The 20518-nt window shown below is 40.5% G+C and overlaps 2 long non-coding RNA genes across 2 annotated transcripts in view; one reads left to right on the plus strand and one right to left on the minus strand.

Annotated features, from left to right (window-relative positions):
• LOC309327649 overlaps positions 1-11040 on the plus strand; it is a 163691-nt gene extending 152651 nt beyond the window's left edge. Inside the window, exon 3 of the long non-coding RNA XR_014150612.1 lies at positions 10863-11040. This is a non-coding gene — a long non-coding RNA (uncharacterized lncRNA). The remainder of the gene's footprint in view (positions 1-10862) is intronic.
• Positions 1-20518, minus strand: part of LOC309327432 — a 200799-nt gene that overhangs the window by 70434 nt on the left and 109847 nt on the right. The gene's annotated exons all lie outside the window — the stretch shown is intronic.

Consider the following 20518-nt stretch of genomic DNA (forward strand, 5'->3'; position numbering starts at 1 on the left):
GGCGAAAAGTGCCCCTTCAGCTGTTCCATTATTGTTTTGTATGGAACAGTAGCGACGTCTTCAGGCGCAAGGAGAGCCCGGGCGATTTCAAATGTCTCCTCTCCGCAGACGCTGAAGAATATTGCCCTCTTCTTGGCGTCTTCTTCATCGGTGACCCCTTTGGCTTCTAGGAGGAAGGTGAAACGGGAGGCGTACGCTTCCCAGTCTCCAGATGCTGGGTTGAATGGCGAGAAGCTGCTGTCAGTTGCCATTCTGAGTTCCTTGTGTCCCGGAGCTGAAGCCTGGATACACGGTGCGAGGCAGCGGTGCGGCAGGTGGCGGTGCTGCGGTGCTGTGTGTGGCAGTCAGCTCAGCGGGATCCCACCTTCGTCGCCAGTGAAATATACTCAGAGTCGCAAAGTGATTTCATGCTCTTTATTCAGCTCATAGTGGTGAGGAGGAATGAATGAATGTCCCCTCAAAGTATCTGCTTTATATACATTATTTACACAATGGGCTGCACATGATTGGCTAGTTCCAGGATTCTACTGTAGGCCAATCAGGTTGTGGATTCACTTCTATCTGGAGCATGATTGGGTGGTTCCTGCTAACCAATCATACTGCTGCATTGTTCTAGGACCAATCAGACTGCTGCATTCTGAATCCTATTGTTCTAGGACCAATCAGACTGCTGCCTTTTGGAGCCTATTGTTCTAGGACCAATCAGACTGCTGCAGTTTGGATCCTATTCAACTCAGTACATAACAAGTACCATAACCCCATAGTCGCCTTTGACAGGACTTAACTGTCCAGGGGTCTTTTACCTTTTTAAAGCCCTTGGAGAACAAGGGAAAGAACAAGAGAGAGTTAGCTTGCTTTCATCTACTCTAGGTGTGTCATAGATTTCATGCAATCTCTGAACCCTCTTTTTCTAGTCTTATAGATTATAGAGTGAACCAGTGTGTATGTAACTCCCTGGCTTCCTACATACAAGTTTTGCCTCACTTTGCATGCAGTTAGTTCCTAACTCAGAGATTTCACTGGATTACAAGAGTCAGAGTTTAATTCCCCACCATTGACCATTCCTTACTATAGCACTGGCTGTTAACAACATAACACCTAGTCTGTCTTTGGATTCCAGAGGAAATGGTGACCAGAATTATCCACATTTCCCGTGAGTGAAATGGATTTAATTTCATGGGAAGGAAGAAGAAGAAGAAGAAGAAGAAGAAGAAGAAGAAGAAGAAGAAGAAGAGGAGGAGTTTGGATTTGATATCCCGCTTTATCACTACCCAAAGGAGTCTCAAAGCACCTAACATTCTCCTTTTCTTTCCTCCCCCACAACAAACACACTGTGAGGTGAGTGGGGCTGAGAGGCTTCAGAGAAGTGTGACTGGCCCAAGGTCACCCAGCAGCTGCATGTGGAGGAGCGGAGACGCAAACCCGGTTCCCCAGATTACGAATCTACCACTCTTAACCACTATAGCACACTGGCTCTGGAAATGAAGTGAACCTTATTTAATACTTTATTCTCTGATCAGAATGTTGCTGGCTCTTGTCTTGCATTCACCAAAATTGAAAGTGTTGCACCCAATACTGAAATAAACTGAATGGATTTGATCATTGCAGGGACTATGCAAGAGTAAAATGACAGCAGAACAGATGGTTGGGACTGTGAAGACCATTTGAAAAGAAGGCCTTGTGAAAGGAGGTTGGTTAAAACTGATGTGGCACATATAGAATCCTTTGATCAAATAACACAAATTACGCTCTCTTTTTAAAGGATGGGGGTCAATTTTCAGCCCACACTTCAATCTGATTCCTAATATGACTTTGATTGAAATTCATTTCTCTTTTTGATCATGATATTTTTCTCTCTTGCTACCCACAACCAAAATTATACTTACCCACCACCTACATATGCAACTGTTGAGGTTTTTATCTAGGTCCACACCACCAAGTAAACTGGCACTTAGAGATATAGCATAGGAAGGAAAACATTGGCTGGAGAAATATTTCCAAGCGGTGCCATATGTCAGCTCTGTGCTTGAGAAGTAAATGTTTGTTTGTTTGCTTGCTTGCTTGCTTGTTTAGGATTTTGAGCTATTGAATTGGGTGGGGTGGGGAGGGGCAGGATCCTTGGCTACTGAAATGCATTTTTAAATTCCTAGAGAAGTCACCATAATTCCCTGATTCAGGATATGAACCCATCCAATGTGCTTGGAAGCATTAGAAATAGAGCATCTTTACTCCTACCCAAAGTTATTCCCTTGCGAAATTAGACTGGGCACACATGTAGACAGAGATCAGGCTGACTAAGCAGCTCAGACAATTCTTTTGCATATAAAGATTTTCCCTATTTGTTGTTGTTTTTTATATATTTTTTCAAAGCTGTACAATAGCCCCCAAAGCTGCCTGCATCCTCCCTGTCTCCACTGTCTACTGTGGTCCCCTCCTCACAGGTCTCCTCAAGCTCTTGGAGGCACTTTACTTTTCCCATTTAAAAAAAAAATCAGAAAAGAAGAATTACACAACCACTTATAATGAGTAGTTTGGCCCTTTCTTCCGAATAAAGAGACTTCCTACAGCATATACTTAACTTTCCCACTGAAGCAAATGAGACTTCAAAGTGCTGGTACTTGGGTGGAATAGTTCCCAGTGTGCATTGTGCCAGATTTATCATTACAGCCATTAAGGCACTTGAAGTACTTGCCAGCTGCTTTCTAACTTGATTTGCTGCTACACATGGGAGTGTGACAGAGAATAAACTTTTTCTTAGACCATTTATTAAGTTTGCTGGTCTAATAGTCCTGATCAGTGAACTCTTTCACCCAATCCATGTACATTTGCTTGGAACGTATCCCCACCTGTTTCAGCAGAAATTCCCATCAAAATCTGTAAGTACTTTGGGATGTTACCATTCTCACCAACACACACAATAGCATCCTTATATATTTTGCAACAGAATACATAGGAAGTTGCTGAGGGGCAAACTAGACATTACAGTGACAGGCTGCATGTGTCAGAATGTAGGTTGTGCCTATTTCTTATAAGATCAAATATAATTTACAGCACAGCATGGGCAGGTGGACAGCGAGTTATTTCCCAGTAACCATATTTACAAGTGGAGCCTCGCAAACGAACCAAAATGCCATGCATATTCATCGCTTTCTTATTTTGAATATTTTTTATCAGGCCACTCTAATCCCAAGTGAATTCAGAATTCTATTGGTGATTGTCTTTAGGAAAATTGGAAATTGGTACTTGATTAAAGATGGGCCAAAGAATGTTTCCAATCCAAATTTTAATGTCCCTAAATTTGATATAATGAGGACAGGCAAAGCCACATAGAGCTGACACCTTTTACAAGATTACTGGGAAGAAAATGGAGGAAGGTAGACAAGGGCATTCTATTTTAGGTGAATAGTTCAAGTTTCATTGAAGGAGATATAAGGAGAACCAAAACGTCTGCTTTCTGTGCTGTTTCCCCACAACAAGCCCTTAGCAGACATAGCAAGTATTTGACTCAAGCACTGAGTCACCATTTTGAAGTGGATAGTAACCACAATAGGGTTAAGACCCACAGGTAGGATGGTGGGTGGGTGTGCTCGTATTTCCTCACTTGTATTCAATGTGTGGTTCACCTGACTCATGCTGGTTTTTGTGAGGGAGATTTGCTTGAATAACGCCAGAGTGACACAGGGTCCGTGGTGTCCCCTTTGTGTGTAAATAAGGGTCTTTAGTTTCCAACACTGTTGGTCTGCTGCATTTCACGAGAAAGAGAGAAAGAGAGAGAGAGAGAAAGAAAGAAAGAAAGAAAGAAAGAAAGAAAGAAAGAAAGAAAGAAAGAAAGAAAAGAAAAGATAGCAGCCCTTAGCATTATTCCAACTCCCCCCCCCCCTTTCTAGCAATCTTCTATTTCTTCTTAATGTCTTCACATTTAGACAATGCTAGGAAAAGTAAAAATAACCTTCAGGCAGCCTCTGCAGTTTAGGGGTTAGGTGGGTGGTGTAAATAGTTTTCTGAGCTACTGAACATTCCCTTTGAACTTCTGGGCTAGCAACTACCTGGTAGTACACGTGTCTGGAATGTCAATCATGGTTTCTACTGCAAACAAGCAAACCTCAAACCACAGAAAATATAACACTGTGCCCCCGGAGTGGGCTTTAATCCGAAGCTTTAAAAACGCCAAGGTTCTCCTGAAGCAGATTACTTGAATAACTATGGGTGTATTGATAATCATCAAATGAATCAATAATTCAAATTCATGCTTGACGTTCCATGAAAAATTGGGTTTTGTAGTTTCAAGTGAATGATACAACATGGGCCGGGGGGGTCCCCTCAAATATTGAAAATATTTACAGAAGTTTTAAGTACCGCTGAATTCAGTAGGAGAAAGTGAAATGGATGCTTAATTATGCCACTGAAATCAATTGCACCGAAAAAGGGGCTTAGCTTTAACTGAACCTTGCTCTCTGTATAATTTGCCTTCAAATTCATTGTGCACTTTGGCTGCGCTCTGAAGAAGATTCAGAGCGGGAGTATTGTAGTTAACCTATCTGTTTAATCCTTTAAATCTAATTTGGCTTTCTCCTACTGCTCAGGGATTGAACTCAGGTTAAAGTGATGAAAGCTAATAGACGCTGCTGTTATAACTTATCACACACGAGAGCTATAATGTCTAAATTATCAGCCTCTTTTCTCCACATCAAAATGCCAAGGGGTCATATTTCTGCTTCACATTGCCCTGTTGTCCATACTGCTAGAAGTCAAAAGTTTGTTAATTATGTAACCCTTGCTCAGAGGCTACCTATCTGTCCTGTAAATCACCTCTGGACTTAAAAGTTCCCAAATTACTGGTCTGTGCAATGAAAAAGACCATAATACTGATTCTGCTCGGTGCCATGATAGCTAGTATAAGGAGCTACAACAGCCACCCCACCCAAATAGCTCATCAGTAAAAAAATAATAATTGAAAAATGGCAAATGGTGCTCATGATAAGCAAGTCAGGTGACCTATTCACCACAAGCAGCAAGCTCTTGCAAGGCATAAGGAGGTAGGGAAAGACATTCCCTGTAACCTGAGCAATTGTATACAGAGTAGACTGTCCTATCCTAACTGTTATCTCTCCAGGGGCTCTAAGTAACAAGTCCTAGAGCTCTACATGAACTTTATTTCTGAAGTTTTGATCTGGCTACATTAATTCAAACCCAACTATCAATTACGCTGTTCCTGAGTGTTACCTGCAGCCCGGGCCCGGGCTTGCAATTAATAAGGCTCTTATTATGGAACATAATGGCTTTGATGTCTTGAGCATGAGTGGTGAACATAGTAGGGAGTGTGTTCAGCCTGTTGGAGCTTATTGGCTAATTGCCTATGGTCCCTTTGAAAAATTCCATATCTAAAAACAAGTCAGCAGTGGTTTTGATCACAGTGCTATGACAGTATGCTTTGTGATGTTATAATTAACCACATTGCATCCCAATTTCTTTAATTCATAACTATAGCTCCCCCCTTTTTCTCTCCTTCCCAGCCTGCTAATTGGATCACTCTGATATAAAAGAACCACAGTTACTTCAAGAGACTTCTTTTCATTTTAAGGTTGCAATTCCATTCAGCGTTAGGCATCCTTATACCCATTGATTTCAATAGGTTCAGGCGTGCCCAACTGTGCAAGTCTGTTTGCACTACTGTGAGATGTAATTCTAGTTCTTTAATTCAGTACTAAAAATCCAATTAATTTCAATGGTATGGGACTAAAACCATGAACCACCCCCCAGTCCAGAAGCCTTTCCATGAAGCAGTGGTCTCTGTGTTGCTGTAGAGAAGGATATACTTGATGGATATATGGTTATACCCGGAATGATTAAGATGCTGGAACAAGGAACTTATGAGGAAAGGTTACTAAGGGAATTAAAACCAACAAATGGTACCCAGTTAGCTTTCCAACAGCTTGATGATTTTTAGCCTGGAGCAACAATGAGCTGAGCTTTTTCACTTGTGGCACCAGTGTTGTAGAGTCCTTTCCATTCTGAACTACAACCAGCCACATCAGTACTATTGGTATTCTGCTGACTCTCGAATGCACACCTGTTTCAGCAGGCATTCCCCTTCTCTACGGAGCAGAATCTCCCATTTTGAGTGCTCTGTTTTAATTGTTGTGCAGTCATAATGGGATTGTTTCACTGCACATTTTAATCATGCGTGTCAGTTTCAATGTTTTGATGGAATTGTTTTATTGCATATTTTAATTATCTTTTTTGTATATATATATTTATTGAATTTCTGTTTTGCAATTTAAAGTACTCATTCTTACATCCTTAAGATATCAATGACTTCCCTTCTTCTCTTTCTATGCTTCATTTTATGTATCATAAATCCCTGCTTATTTTACAAAAACGATACCATTCAGTATTCCATTATTGCATCCATCAAAACTTATTTACACTGTTGAATTTATCTTAATGCTTCCAGCGTTTTCATCATATTATAATTATCTGAGCTGGATTAAAGTACAATCAGCAGAAGCAATGTGTAAGAAGGCTTTTCCTCCTCTCTTCCCCTGCACCCCCTAAATTTGGCTCCGGGGGTGTTGGTTAAACCACCAGAACAACAAGCGGGTAGAGGGGCATCGTTCTGCCTAGTAAGCCAAATTGCTTGCCCTGATGGAATGATCATCTTGGCACAACAATGAATCCCTCCCCTGTGTGTTAATATATTTTTGTGATTGGTCTTACACCTGGAAACTACTTAGAACCAATTTTGGCAATTATGCTATATATAAATTAATAATATTAAACACGGAAGTATTCCTAAGTTTAAACAAAAAGTGGCATGATAGAGGTTTAGAAAATTCTGCATGATGTGGAGGACCAGGAAAGAGAGATATTTTTTTTCCCCTCCTTTTCTCATAGCACTAGAACTTGAGGCCATCCAATAAAAGCTGAATGGTAGGAAATTTAGGACAGACAAGATAAAGTACTTCATCATACAGTGCATAGTTAAACTATAGAATTAACTACCAAATGTGCCTTGATAGCCACCAACTTGGATGACTTTAAGAAGAGATTAGACAAATTAATGGAAGATAAGGCTGTTAACACTTACTACTTAGGATTTCTATGCTGCCTAGAGATGTGGAGGCCCAGAAAAAAAATCAGAATAAACTCCTCCCCCCCCCATTTTTACTAACCTTGTGGGTTTTTCCTGGGAGGGGGAAAGAAAAATGATTTTTTTTAATTTTAGAACAATGAGCAAAATGTTTAAGACAAGGTATTGATATATTTACTCTCCCTAAGACTGTGTAATAGGAATACTTTCATAAGAGCCAACTCCTAGGGGCCAAGGTCCTTCCCCCCCCCCCCATTAAATATTTGTGGGAGCTGGGCCCTACCCAAGTTGATGGGCATTGTCATTCAAATGGTGTGCATGCACCACATCATATGATAAATTATGTACTTACTTGTCCCCCCACCCCCGCTCCAATGCTTTATTCAAGTTGGCACTCCTGAATATTTTTATGTTAACTATATACAGTATCAGATCATTGAAATTCCTGTACACTGGGGACAAGCAAGTCCTGAGTTGTACACTGAGATTACAGTTCTCAGATGCAAGGGCAATGCATTTCTGCCTTTTGGACGGCGGTGCCATTGAGACAAGAGAAGGAAGAAGGATTTGGTGCCTTCTTCACTTGTGACTGCCGCCTTCTTGGCATAACGCGAGAGGTCCGGAGGGTGGCAACATGAGAACGGGCTTTCTCTGCAGTGACTCCCCATCTATGGAATGCTCTCCCCAGGGAAGATTGCCTGGCGCCTTCATTATACACCTTTAGGTGCCAGGCAAAAACATTCCTTTTTTAACCAGGCCTTTGGTTGATCTTATTGACATCCAACACCCTTTTAGAATGTGATGCTTTTGGGGGAGTGTGGGTTATTGGGTTATTACTTTTGATTTGATTTTAGGCATCATATACAGAAACCCACCTAAATAGGTTAAACCTAGAGCAGCAAGAGAACACAGAACACAAAATGGCAAATTTTCTGTACCATTGATTTGTTTTCAATAAATTTTCCTTTCTTGCTTCCCCACATCTCTCACTTTTTAACTGTGTTGCTAGCAGCGGAGATAATTCCTTGTGCTTTCAATTTCATGCATCACTACCATATACATTTTCTTCATTCTGTTTGAAATTATTACTAGACACACGCCTCTCAGGTAATTTGAAGTGATATTCCAGAATATTTCAATACATTTGACTTTCAGAATATTTTGTAGTGATTTAACATATAGGGCCAAAATTCTCTCTCTTTCTTTCTTTCTTTCTTTCTTTCTTTCTTTCTTTCCAGAGCTTCTGGGTGCTTATCCAGGGTTCATGTTTGCTTTTGGAATAAGGCACAGCGGAGACTGTTTATTTAGTTTATTTAAACATATATACAACCTGAGCCTACAGTGGAGGGGTTCACGCCATTAACACTCAAGAGGGCCTTGCTTCCCCCATAGCCACAGTCTTGGATTCAAACAGAAATCAAACATCACTCTGTCTCTCTCACTACTTGCTTGCTGCTTTGCTTAAAGCTCATGTCAGCGCAGATCTCTACTCTCAACTCTGCCTTATTCCTTCTAACTACACAGAGTTGAGGGAGAGGCCCCAAATTTTCCATCTGCCACAGAGCCCCTTCCTTTGTTCTCTTTAATGGCCTATCTCTCAGGCTATCACTTCACCAGGAGGCTAGCCTCACTATTCAAAGAATTAGATGCCTTGATTAAATTTAAACACTTGCTGGATCCAGATCTTGACATACAGCCTGACAGCCTAACACACACATACCCCAAACTCATAACAAGAACAATTTTATAAGTAGGCTGAATTTTATAAACATGATCAGATCCTCTTGAGAATAGATTAATGATATTCCTTTATTAGATACTGAGGATGAACTATGGTTCAAATCTCAGCTGAATCATTAGCTCTTTAGTATGCTGTACTGGCCTACCTTACAATACCTTATAGATTATTTTAATAGAATTAGAAATCATATAGCATGTAGTGAAGTGTGCTACAATTCCTACAAGAGGCAGAAGTATCATTGTGCTTTGCCAATACCCTCAGCATTTTTAAGTGGTCCATGGCGTGGCTGGAGTTTGGGAAACACTCGGGCATCTCGGGCATGATGTTGATGGTTTTCACATGCAATTATCAATGAACTCTGCGTTTCCTTCTGCTTGTCCCATTTTAATGAGCCAAAATAGTTTGTCATGTGCAAAAGAAGGGGTAAAATGGGGTGTTCTTTATCTCGTGTCAATCAGAGCAGTGAAGAGTGAGAGTAAAAAAAAGGTTCTCTCTAGATGATGGATGCATCTTATTGACAATAGAGAATCTATAATATCACAGTATCATTCTTTCCAATAGTTATGTTGAGCCAGTTATCATTCCTTTCCATGCAGTAGTGACCAGTGGAGTGGAGTGGAGTGACTTCTGCACTGGTAAGCCAGGTGAGCAATGCCACCCCACCCTGCTCTGCCAGTCATTAACTGTCATGTGGAAGGATATTCCTTCATTCTAACTGGATGTCTTTTGCTTGATCTTGGATTTTTGGGAGTTCTGACAAGACTGACCCAGTTCTGTGGAACAAGGTAACCCTTTAGATATTACTATGTATATATTGTAACCGTATTTATAATCAGTTCACAGATGTATGTTCATCTGTCAATGGCTTCAGTAATACAGTGGTATCTCGATTAACGTATGTGGCAGGTGGCCCTTATTTTACCAAGCGGTGACTTTTTAGCTTAAATCCTAAATTATTCTATATATAAAGAAATTATCTACCCGAGTTTCCAGCTCTGTTTCGGCGACCACTTTGCTTCGCTGTGTGTCACAAAATGCCCTTGAGGTCAGCTGGAGCTCTGGCTGGCATTCACTGCTTGTCCTTCCTGTTGCCTTTCTGGCTTGATTACCCTTTATGCCACCTTTATGTATAGCAGATCGTACAATTCTACGCTCCATCTGGAGCCTTTGGCATTTGCCTCTGGCTTTGTTATTTCTCAATAATAAAAAGTAATTGGCTACTATTACTGGCGTGACTATGCCATGCTTGATAACTGCCACCTTGAAATCGCTTTTTATTTTGGTGGGCCCATATGTTTTTGGGTAGATTTTGTTAGTTAGTCATCAAGGCATCTGCTTTCGCTTACACAAGTTGTTTTCCCCAAAAACAATATTGCTGAAGTTATTCAAAGTTAAACTTCAAATCCACTTAATTGGGCTACTGTGACATCAGCCTTGTTGTTTCATTGCCTGCCATATCCGTTCCAATTTTCTAACTACGTACTTGTCTTTCTCTGCCCCTCCCTTCATTGTTCCCCTACATATATCCACCCGCTCCTGCATAATTGGTTCAATTCTGGATGACGAGGTGTGATTCTGGGGGTCTCCAGTGAAGGAAGGGTGCTTGTCTCCAAGGTTGCCTCCATGCTGTCTCTCCTCTGCTCCTGAAACACCCCATTTTGAGGCCTACCAGCTGCAGGAACATCACCAGTGGTAGACTTGCATTTACGAAGATTTCCACAGGTATGGTGGGGGTGTCTACCTCCCTGCTGATAGAGCTCCACTCTGCAGGCAGACCAGCACTTCCACCAAATTTTAACCTGCTCCTGCCAGTACATCAGGGGGTAAGAATTGCTTTGGCCAAGGAAGCAAATACCAGGAATTCACCCTTTGAAATTAGGCCAAGGCCCCCTTGCTTTAGTGTTATTAATGGTTCAACAATGGGGTAGAGACAGTGCTGAGGCTTGGCAGTGGACATTGGAAAACCAGACACAAGGGTTTAAAAATCAGTCTGAAAGTCCTCCCGGCAGCATCCAGTTCCAGAAACCAAAGTAAATGTACCGTATTTTTCACTCTATAGGACGCACCGGACCATAGGACGCACTGAACTATAGGAGGGGGAGAACAGGGAAAAAAAATTCTCCCCCTCTCTGCTCAGCGCCCCTTCAGCGAAGCGGCCGGAGAAGTGGAGCCCCTTCCATTTCTCCTCCCACTTCACTGAAGGGGCGCTGCGCAGCTCTCCCTCTCTGCTGAAGCCAGGAGAGTCTTCCTCTCCCGGCTTCAGCAAAAGGAACCCGAAGCTTTTGGAGTGCAGCGCGAGGTTCGGCTGCGCTCCAAAGGCTTCAGGCGGCTATCCCTGAAGCCTAGAGAGCGAGAGGGGTCAGTGCGCACCGACCCCTCTCGCTCTCCATGCTTCAGCGAAAGCAACACGAAGCCTCTGGAGCGCGGAGGGAGCGCTCCCTCTGCGCTTCGGAGGCTTCGCGTTGCTATTGCTGAAGCCAAGGAGCCTGTATTCGCTCCATAGGATGCACACACATTTCCCCTTAATTTTTGGAGGAGAAAAAGTGCGTCCTATAGAGCGAAAAATACAGTAGTTCCTAAGGTCTCTGTATTTTACTAGTCTCATTGGGAACCATAGGAGCTATATTTCTCACGTTCCATGATGCCATGGATGATGTGTGGTTTTTTTGGGGGGGGCAGCAGGGGGTAGATGCTTTCTGGCTACTAACATGTATGCCAGGGGACAGCAAACCTTTTCAGCAGGGGTCCGGTCTGTTGGAAAACAAGCCCCTTTCAGGAGAAGCTTGCAATTCTCCCAGGGTCCCGGGCTTGTTTACCGGTGATCTGCCCTGGCTGCAATCCCCGCAGTCCCGGAGATCGAGATAGGTGACATCTCCCAGCGTGGAAGATGCACACCCCCTTCCCTCCTTGCATACCAGCAGGAGAAAAGAAGATAGTTAGAAAGTCTTTCTACATCTTGTTTATTTTCTGACTGTGCAACTCTACAAAAAGATGTCCGAACAGTTCAGTGTTCAGCAAGCAAGAGACAAAGACTTCCTTCACATACGCAACAGGAAGGTCTCACAAATAACCCAGAGATGCATTTTAAATAAAAGCACACAATCTACTCATGTAAAAACACCAGACAGGCCCCACAAATAACCCTGAGATGCATTTTAAATAAAAAGACACATTCTACTCATGTAAAAACACGCTGATTCCCAGACCATCCACAGGCCGAATCCGGCCCCCAGGCCTTAGTTTGCCTACCCATGATGTATGCTATGTGAAAGAAAAGGAAATTGTTAGTAGTGGATTTGCAAATGGCAGGGAGTCTCATAAGGGGCATATTTCATGTGTAATGAAATGAATGCTTTGCGCCTCCCATGCAGTTTGAGTGGAAAACTACATTCAGCTTAATAGCATCAGAAATTAAGCTAGTTCTCCATTGTAGTCAATGTAGAAATGAAAAACATGCTCAACAGCAACAAGAGAAAAATGAGCTAATAATGAATGGGGAACAAAACAAATGGGGCTGCCAGAAATAAAATGAAAAACGATTCAGTTCACATCTCTAATGTGGGCCTCCAGACAATGTCATTCTCCAGATGACACCAGGAGCTTAAGAAAACCAAACTTCAGAAGATTCTGAAAACACTGTTTAAGGGGGACAGGGAATAAAGAGCCACAGCAGGGGGCGTGTCTCTCATCACCACATTGGAGTTGATTTGTTACTTAAAAAAAAATAGCTACACGAGTAGTTGTTCTGAATAAACAGTGGTTTCTTATTTAATTCAATCTTGATCTTTAATCCAATCTTGATTTTATAAATATTTGGGATTGTCATACTAAAAAAACCTAAAGAATTGGCAACATGATTGCTATCACCAGCTAGGTTATCTGTAACACAAAAATACAAGAAATGCAAGGCCTGCCAATAACCTTCTGTTATAAAAATGATGATGATCATAAAACAGATAACCCACAATATAAAGGTTTCTAAAGGCTTAGAAGATCCAGAAGATTTTTATACTGTGTGGTGGGATTTTATCATTTATACCATAATAATAATAATAATAATAATAATAATAATAATAATAATAATAATAATAATATAAATAAATAATAATAATAATAATAATAATAATAATAATAATAATAATAATAATAATTTATTTCTACCCTCTTAATGTTTCTACTAACAGATGTCTTCTGATTTTGTTGACAAATTAAGACAATGGATGTGTAGCTCTGTCGTTTCTGTTATTTTTCTATGTTTACATTTGGTTTTTTGTGTTTATATTTTATGTATGAATTTAAAAAAGAAATTAAATTGGTTCTCCATTGGAGTCAGTACAGAAAAGAAACAAATGGGGGAGGTCAGATTCCACCGTCACAAAAGAAAAAGATGATTGGAGGTGGTGAAGGAAGTGCCCCAGAGGAGGATCACCTATCACTACACTGGAATTAGCTTGTGTGTGTGTGTGTGTATACACACACACACACACATACACAGGACTGTGTTATTCTGATTAAACAGTGATGTCTTCTTCATGAGCCTTGTTAAAGAAAAAATTTCAAGTGTGTAATTAAATGATACTAACATAACAATATTGGGTGCAATACAGCTATCCTTCAGAACATGCTGTTTGACATTAACTGTTAAAATTTTAAAATGAGAAACACAATTCATTCTGTAGTCTGTTGAGAATGTACATTATTTTGTGAGGTAACGACAGTAAATATTGTTTTGTTTTTTGTTGTTTTTTTCTTTATTTTATATTATATTTCTTATCCAACCATTATTCCAGATCTATGTAAAATACTGAGAAAGAAAATTCAATGATAAATTCAGCACTATAAATATATAGTAACTGTCAGCAGCCAAGGGGAGTTAAAATTTCACAGAAACTTTGTGGGAAAAGTGACCCCCCCACACACCCAATACGTTCAAATGTTTAATGGAATAAAATAGCCAGCAGTCTTCAAACATGCTGTAAACTTTGTGCATAAGACTACTGGTACATGTGATCATTGTGTTTAGCAATAGAGAACTGGACTGCATAATTTATTCCTATTACTACAACAAATCACCTGGCGTTAATGTTGATGCTTTAATTTCCTCCATGGCTAAGCAGCTGCTCCTGTGCACATCTTTCATCAGGAAGGATCAGTTACATTAAAGCAACAGCTGCTGAAGATACAGAGTGGAGCACTGGGAGAAACATAAATTTAATCTTACCTGAATTTTGAGGTTTTTCCAAAATGATCCGTGCGACTGCCTCGATGGAGGGCCCTCTGGGTTGTCATCAGAACAGTAGGGTACCATACATTGGCTGCTGCAACCCAGTGGCATTTCAAAACATGATGGATTGTCAGAAACTGAATGTGGCAACATGGGGAACTGGCTGAAAGCTTACTGCTTGCTCTGCTGCCAGAGCCTTACTGGCAAAATCCTGGGAAAAGCAAGGCTAGGTCTGCTTGTACAGGAGTAAACAAGGAAGCTTTGGCAGATGATGTTAATGAAACAGATAATGCAACTTCAAACATATGTGGTATCCCTGAAAGAGAGACCTAATTTCAGGATGCTTATAAATATGTATTAGTAGCACAGTGTGTTTCAGCCAAAAGGCTTTCTTCGTGGGCTTTATGTACTCGCACAGATATCTGGAAAAAAATGTATCCTTCAGTACAGTGGTACATTGGTTTGCATACGTCTTGGTTTGCATACATTTTGGATTACAAACACGTCAAACCTGGAAGTGCATGTCCCAGTTTGCAACATTTTTTTGGATCACAAACCACTTTGGGGGAGATTACAAACAATTATTTTTTTGGAGGCCCCATTGGCGAAAGCGCGCCTTGGATTACAACCTGTTTTGGTTTACAAATGGACCTCCGGAACGGATTATGGTTGTAAACCAAGGTACCACTGTAATTCAAATGCAGTAACTAAAAGGAGACATGTCATGGTGGAAGCAAAGCAGCATATATACTATATTGCAGTTGTCCTCAGTCTGTGGGGTGCCCCACAGGAAGTTATGAGGCACCTCAGTCAGGGCCGTCTTTACCCGGAGGTGCAAGGGGTGTGGGGCACCCAGGTCCGAATTCTGGGGGGCGCCAGGTGCCCTCCGCTGAAGTCGCCTAAGCTCTTATCTACCTGTTATGAAATAATAAATAATTTTGATCAAGCTAGAAAAACAAAATACATATATACCTAGGTATTACTGAAATGTATACCTACTGTTTCACTAAAGGGCTTTCGACTTTGTGCGCTCATTGTGCACTCATTTACTACTTAAGACATGCCTCGCCAGCACTTGTCATTCTCAAAGGCTGCGCTTGTCAGACTCAACAACGGTGCTTGTCATTCTCAAATTAACTAAATTTGAGGGGCGCTGGGAAGATCTTTGCACCCCGGCTACGCATATGCTAAAGATGGCCCTGACCTCAGTGGGTGAGTTTGATGATGATGCTTTCCTACCCAAGGCGTAGGAAGATTGAATACCCCTTGTCAAGAAACCTTGACTGATTCTTCTTACTGGATCTATGGCAAGGATGCATCCTCACTGCCCTCACATCTCAGTATGAACTGTGATGAAAAGGAGTCAGAAAGAGCTTTCCCCTCTGCATAGCGCTGGGAAGAGCTCAGGTATATCTAGGGATGGGCAAAGTGTTAAAACAGGTGGAACTGCAATTGAATCCTGCTATGAATCAGGCCCACAATTATCATTTGCAATTAATTAATCATTTAAAGATAAACACATGAGGCAAAGTTTAAGTGAATCATTCCCTGTCTATCTTATTTGTGGCAATTTAAAATCCAGATAAACACCTGCTAACTTTCTTTGCTTCTGTTTTCCATTCCTGGAAAATTTATTTCAAAAATATGACCCCCCCCCCCCACCGTGATGCAGCTGCAGTATGAAACCTAATTTATTAAACCTGAAATTAAATTGGAGCATCTCCTTGTCCAATGTGACATTTAGTTAATATTTTGGCCAGACTAAAATCATTTTACTCTGGTGATCTATGAAATAGTCTCATAGCAATTCTCAGTAAACATGGGAGAAAAATTCCATATGCCTGATTGAAAAATCTCCCTACGTTTCGCCACATCTAGCTCTACAGCTGTGAAGAAAGTCTTTTATCACAGTCTGAAGAAAACAATATAAATGGTATGAATGACATATCTCCCTGCTTTCCTTTAAATACGTCAACTCTGTAGATGTGCAGAGTGTCTTATGACAATTTGAAGAAATTGTAGAAATTATCATCATAAATATATATTTATATACAGTATTTGCATTCTCTGTGTGTATGAGAGGAAATGATAGGCTCTTCAGGTCTGACTATCTCTGAAACAGGCCAACTTGAGGTGAAAATGGGAGTGTTTGTCAGGAGCTCATCCTATACTTGAGTAGGACCCTGGTAGAGACACATGCCTGACTGGAATGTTCCTTCCCTCCTGGTCGATAGTTCAGGAGCTTCAAAAGCTGAAGCCTGAACATCACAGCAACTGACATCAGCACACTTAGGGATCCACAGAGTGTCCGCAGTTTGCGTGACAGACCTCAGCAACTCAGCATTTTGGCCAATCTACTTTATTTACATATAAACACACAGGGAGCACTGCAACATGGCTCCCTCTCTCTCTAGCATCAGACAGCAAAGAGAAAAAACAAAGGACAAAAGACCCACTTCACGAAACACAGTAACACAAACATCCCGTGCCTGCAATCATGGAGCAGGAATTCTAGCATAGTTTTCTGTAGTAAAAAAAAAAAAAAAAAATAGTGCAGAAGTATGCTGCCTGCTAATTACTAAATAGAGAGGCATTCTGGGTAAATGTTTTGATCACTGGTGGATGGTTTAGAAATTCCTTGGCCTGTGAGACATGTGGGAAGCTGAAGGAAATACATCCAAAGATTTTGAAACCAGGGTATCATAGAGTTGGGTCACCTAGTCCAACCTAAAACCTTGGCATTATGAGCACCATGCCCTAACCAACTGAGCTATCTGAAGGATTTACCTTCTCCTATGCAAATTTGCCCACTTATTAAGATCATCACGAGAGATCCTGCTGCATGTCACAGTTACTCCTGAAGTACATCTGGTTGGGACCAAGGAAAGTGTCTTTTCAGGAGCAGCACCAAGACTTTGGAACTTATTGGGGGGTGACTCACCTTACTCCATCGTTGAGATACTTTCCATGCATGGTAGAGACCTTTCTTTTTAGGGTTTTTTTAATTTTAGCATTTTAACTCCACTTGAAACATTTTGCTTTAATAGTGTACTTTGAACTGCCCTTTGAACACTTCAGATTTTAATTTTTGCTTTGTCATTTTTATGTTGTTTTATCTTAATCCATCCTTTGTTATTGATCTTTGATAACAAACAACAACAACAACAACAACAACAACAACAACAACAACAACAACAACAACAATTTTATTATTTATAACCCACCCATCTGGCTGGGTTTCACCAGCCATTCTGGGCAGCTCCCAGCAGAACACTAAAAATAGAAGAAAACTTCAGGCATTAAAAACTTCCCTAAACAGAGCTGCCTTCAGATGCTTTTGAGGAAAAGTTGGACTAAAATATTTCATTATTTAATGGGGTTGCCAGTGTAGTATTACACTGCATGACATGAATAGTTTTCCCTGCACTGTTGTGCAAGTCAACACGCATAAGCACACTAAATAAGTACTCATGAAGTCAGCAGAGAACTGCATGGCTAAGTGTTTATCTTATGTGTAAACACTACAAATTCCAGAGTTCTGAATACTGAATTATAATTTGTGATGATGTGGACATTTTGTACAAAGGCGATGTTTGACAAAACATAATTGCTTCTCATAATTTATTCACAAGTATATTTAAAACGTTGCCCTCAGCTGTGGTCATGCCATTTATCCCAGAACACCATGGAAGGAGGATGGGGCTATCCCTAAGGTGTAGCTGGTCCCATACCTACTTCGTCACCTATTAATTTAGTCCCCAGTGATCTCATCAGTGAGGGCCTTCTGCAAGTGTGCCTCTGGGCACTCTGCCTTTTCACACAACCAGCAACTGATCGATGAATTCTAATGATTGCTAAACATATAGTGATTGCTAAATAATGATGCCCATTACGGAAGTGTCCTTTTTCTAATCTGGGAACATTTTCCCATTAATAAAACATAGGACGATGATCTAGATATTCTAAAATAAAAGCACATTATTTTTTTATTTTTGCTTTGTTTTGTATTCATAGGGTTGATACTCTGTGTGAGTTCACATTAATATAAGGTGTAATTTAATTTTGATATCTATCTTCCATCTACCACCAGTTTTTCAATCTTTTGGTCACGCTTGGGATGTGACTGACAGAAAGCTACTCTGTCATTGTATGAGTCTTTATTTTCATATTTTGTTTAATGTTTTGATCACACGCCCCATCTAAAATTTGCACTTGAAAGCTGATGTGTCTGCTGTTGTGACATAAAAATTATCATTTACTTTTACAGTTGTTGCTGCAGCTAAATTTAGGAAGACAGTTTTAGGGCATACTGCATGAGGAAATATGTCAAATAACTTTAGCAGGATGGTGGGGGAGGGGAATCAACTGTACAGATAATATATAGTACCTGGAGTTATGGAGATTTGATCACATAAAGAGTTACGTCAACAAGGTCATTATCAAAGGTTTAAGAACCATTACTTAATTGCATGTTGCCAGTGCTTTTATTTTAGGGGGAAATGGTACTGGTACTGTGTACCATTGAGTATCGCCAGGGAAAAAAGCACTGCATGTTGTAACTATTTAACTGTTCTTATTGAATTGGATCAATTCTACTAGTTAGCCTGGTGACTTAGGCAGGGTTAACCTGGCTTCAAGAGTTCTAGGCTCTAGTAAACTTTAGGCCATATCACTGCAATGAGTTATATGTAAGGTTTGAATATGGTTTAGAGACTGCAGCAGATACAGAATGTGGTGCTAAAGTGCAGGTGGCAACTGAGCAGTTTGATCATAGAGCACTAGCTGTAGCACAACTGCACTGGCCACCTATAAATGTCCAAGTCCAATTCAAAGTGTAGTTTTTGACCTATACAATCTTATATGACTCAGGACCTAATGGTACATCTCCCCCAACATGAACCTTTTGTTCATCAGCTAAGGCCTTCACTTGGTATCCCCTCCTTGAGAATTTTGGAGTGGAGTGACACAAGAGAGGGCTATTTTGGTTGTTCCTTGTCTGTGGAATGCTGTCCCCAGTGAGATCTGCCAAAATTAATATTATTCATACCTTTCCAGCACCAGAGTAAGATCTTCCTCTTTCCACAGGCACCTGATGCAATGTGATGAATTATCTCAGGATATAGCAGCCATGTTTTACTGGTTTTGGTGCTGTTTGGTATTTTTGAGGTGGTTGTTATTTTATTGTTAATTTTTAATACTTATTATATTTTAAATTTTCACATAATTTTATTTTGATTGAATGCCATCTGGATTTTTTCCTGCATCGGGCGAGTAAGCAATAAATACACATAATAACAACATATTGACTTAAAGCACTTTACTGTTTTTGTTCTGATAATGTTTTTTATATTTTATATGATATAAAATTCTTATTATATGAGATCTTGTAATAGAACAAATCATAGAAGCCCAACAAAGCTCTCCCTCTACCATTCAAGGATAACCAATGCAATTGCTCTTCAGACATTGCTGGACTCCCATCATCCATGCCCATCATCAGCTATGCTGGCTGGGGTCTGATAGAAGTTGAATACCTGTAGGGCACCAAGATAGTCACCCCTTCCCTACATGGTGGGAGGAAGGGAATGGATGTGTTCAGCTGCTTGGCAACCAGAAGGCATTCTCTATTTTTCCATGTTGTGTCAACAGCTTCAATATTGATAAGACTTTTACCCTGATCAAACCATAGTTGTACATGATTATGAATGTTGATGGGTGATGCAGTGAAAATGTCTATCATATGCATTCAGACGTAGGGTATTTAGATGACATCCACATCCACTTTCTGCCACAACCATTGACTTCATCAGGGAAGGGACCATTGACTCCTGGTGAGTGTGATGTGTTTCCTCATCTCCCCGACACACACTCTCTTAGGCACTGAGAACTGTGTACATGGAGGTTGCAAGTTGGATTTGGAGAACAATTCATCCATTCAATGCATATCCCATTGAAGAGTTCATAACTCATCTGAGGAGCCTCACATTCCATTTTTAGAAAAGGATATTCTTTTTCTAGAAGCCTTCATTTTTTAGTTGGGCATCCCTAATATCATTAAAGGCTAATCCATGTCTAAATATTGATAATGGTGCATTTTACAACTTATATATTTTGGGTTGGGGAGTCCGAAACAATGAATTAGGTTTGCAATGATAAATGAATATTCTCCCAAGGTGTAGTGCATCTTACACTTACGAATGAAAGGAATATAGCTGTGCTCCTCCTTTCCTTTTATTCTGGACCAAGACACACATTTGGTGTGGAGCTTAATTAATCTTTCTGATTTCATTTCTCAGTTTTCATTCCTTGGATGGCACAGAACAGTGGCAAACATTAATCCTTCAGATGGCAGAAACGTATTGTTCCTCAAGAGATCCTTCATTCATTCTTGATTTAATACTATTATCTCTTTGGTGCTAGGACAGTGATTGGTCTATTATTCTCTGTCAGGTAAGAACACTGC

Source organism: Podarcis erhardii (assembly GCF_964252035.2).
Source record: "Podarcis erhardii genome assembly, chromosome: 1".
Taxonomy (NCBI): Eukaryota; Metazoa; Chordata; class Lepidosauria; order Squamata; family Lacertidae; genus Podarcis; species Podarcis erhardii.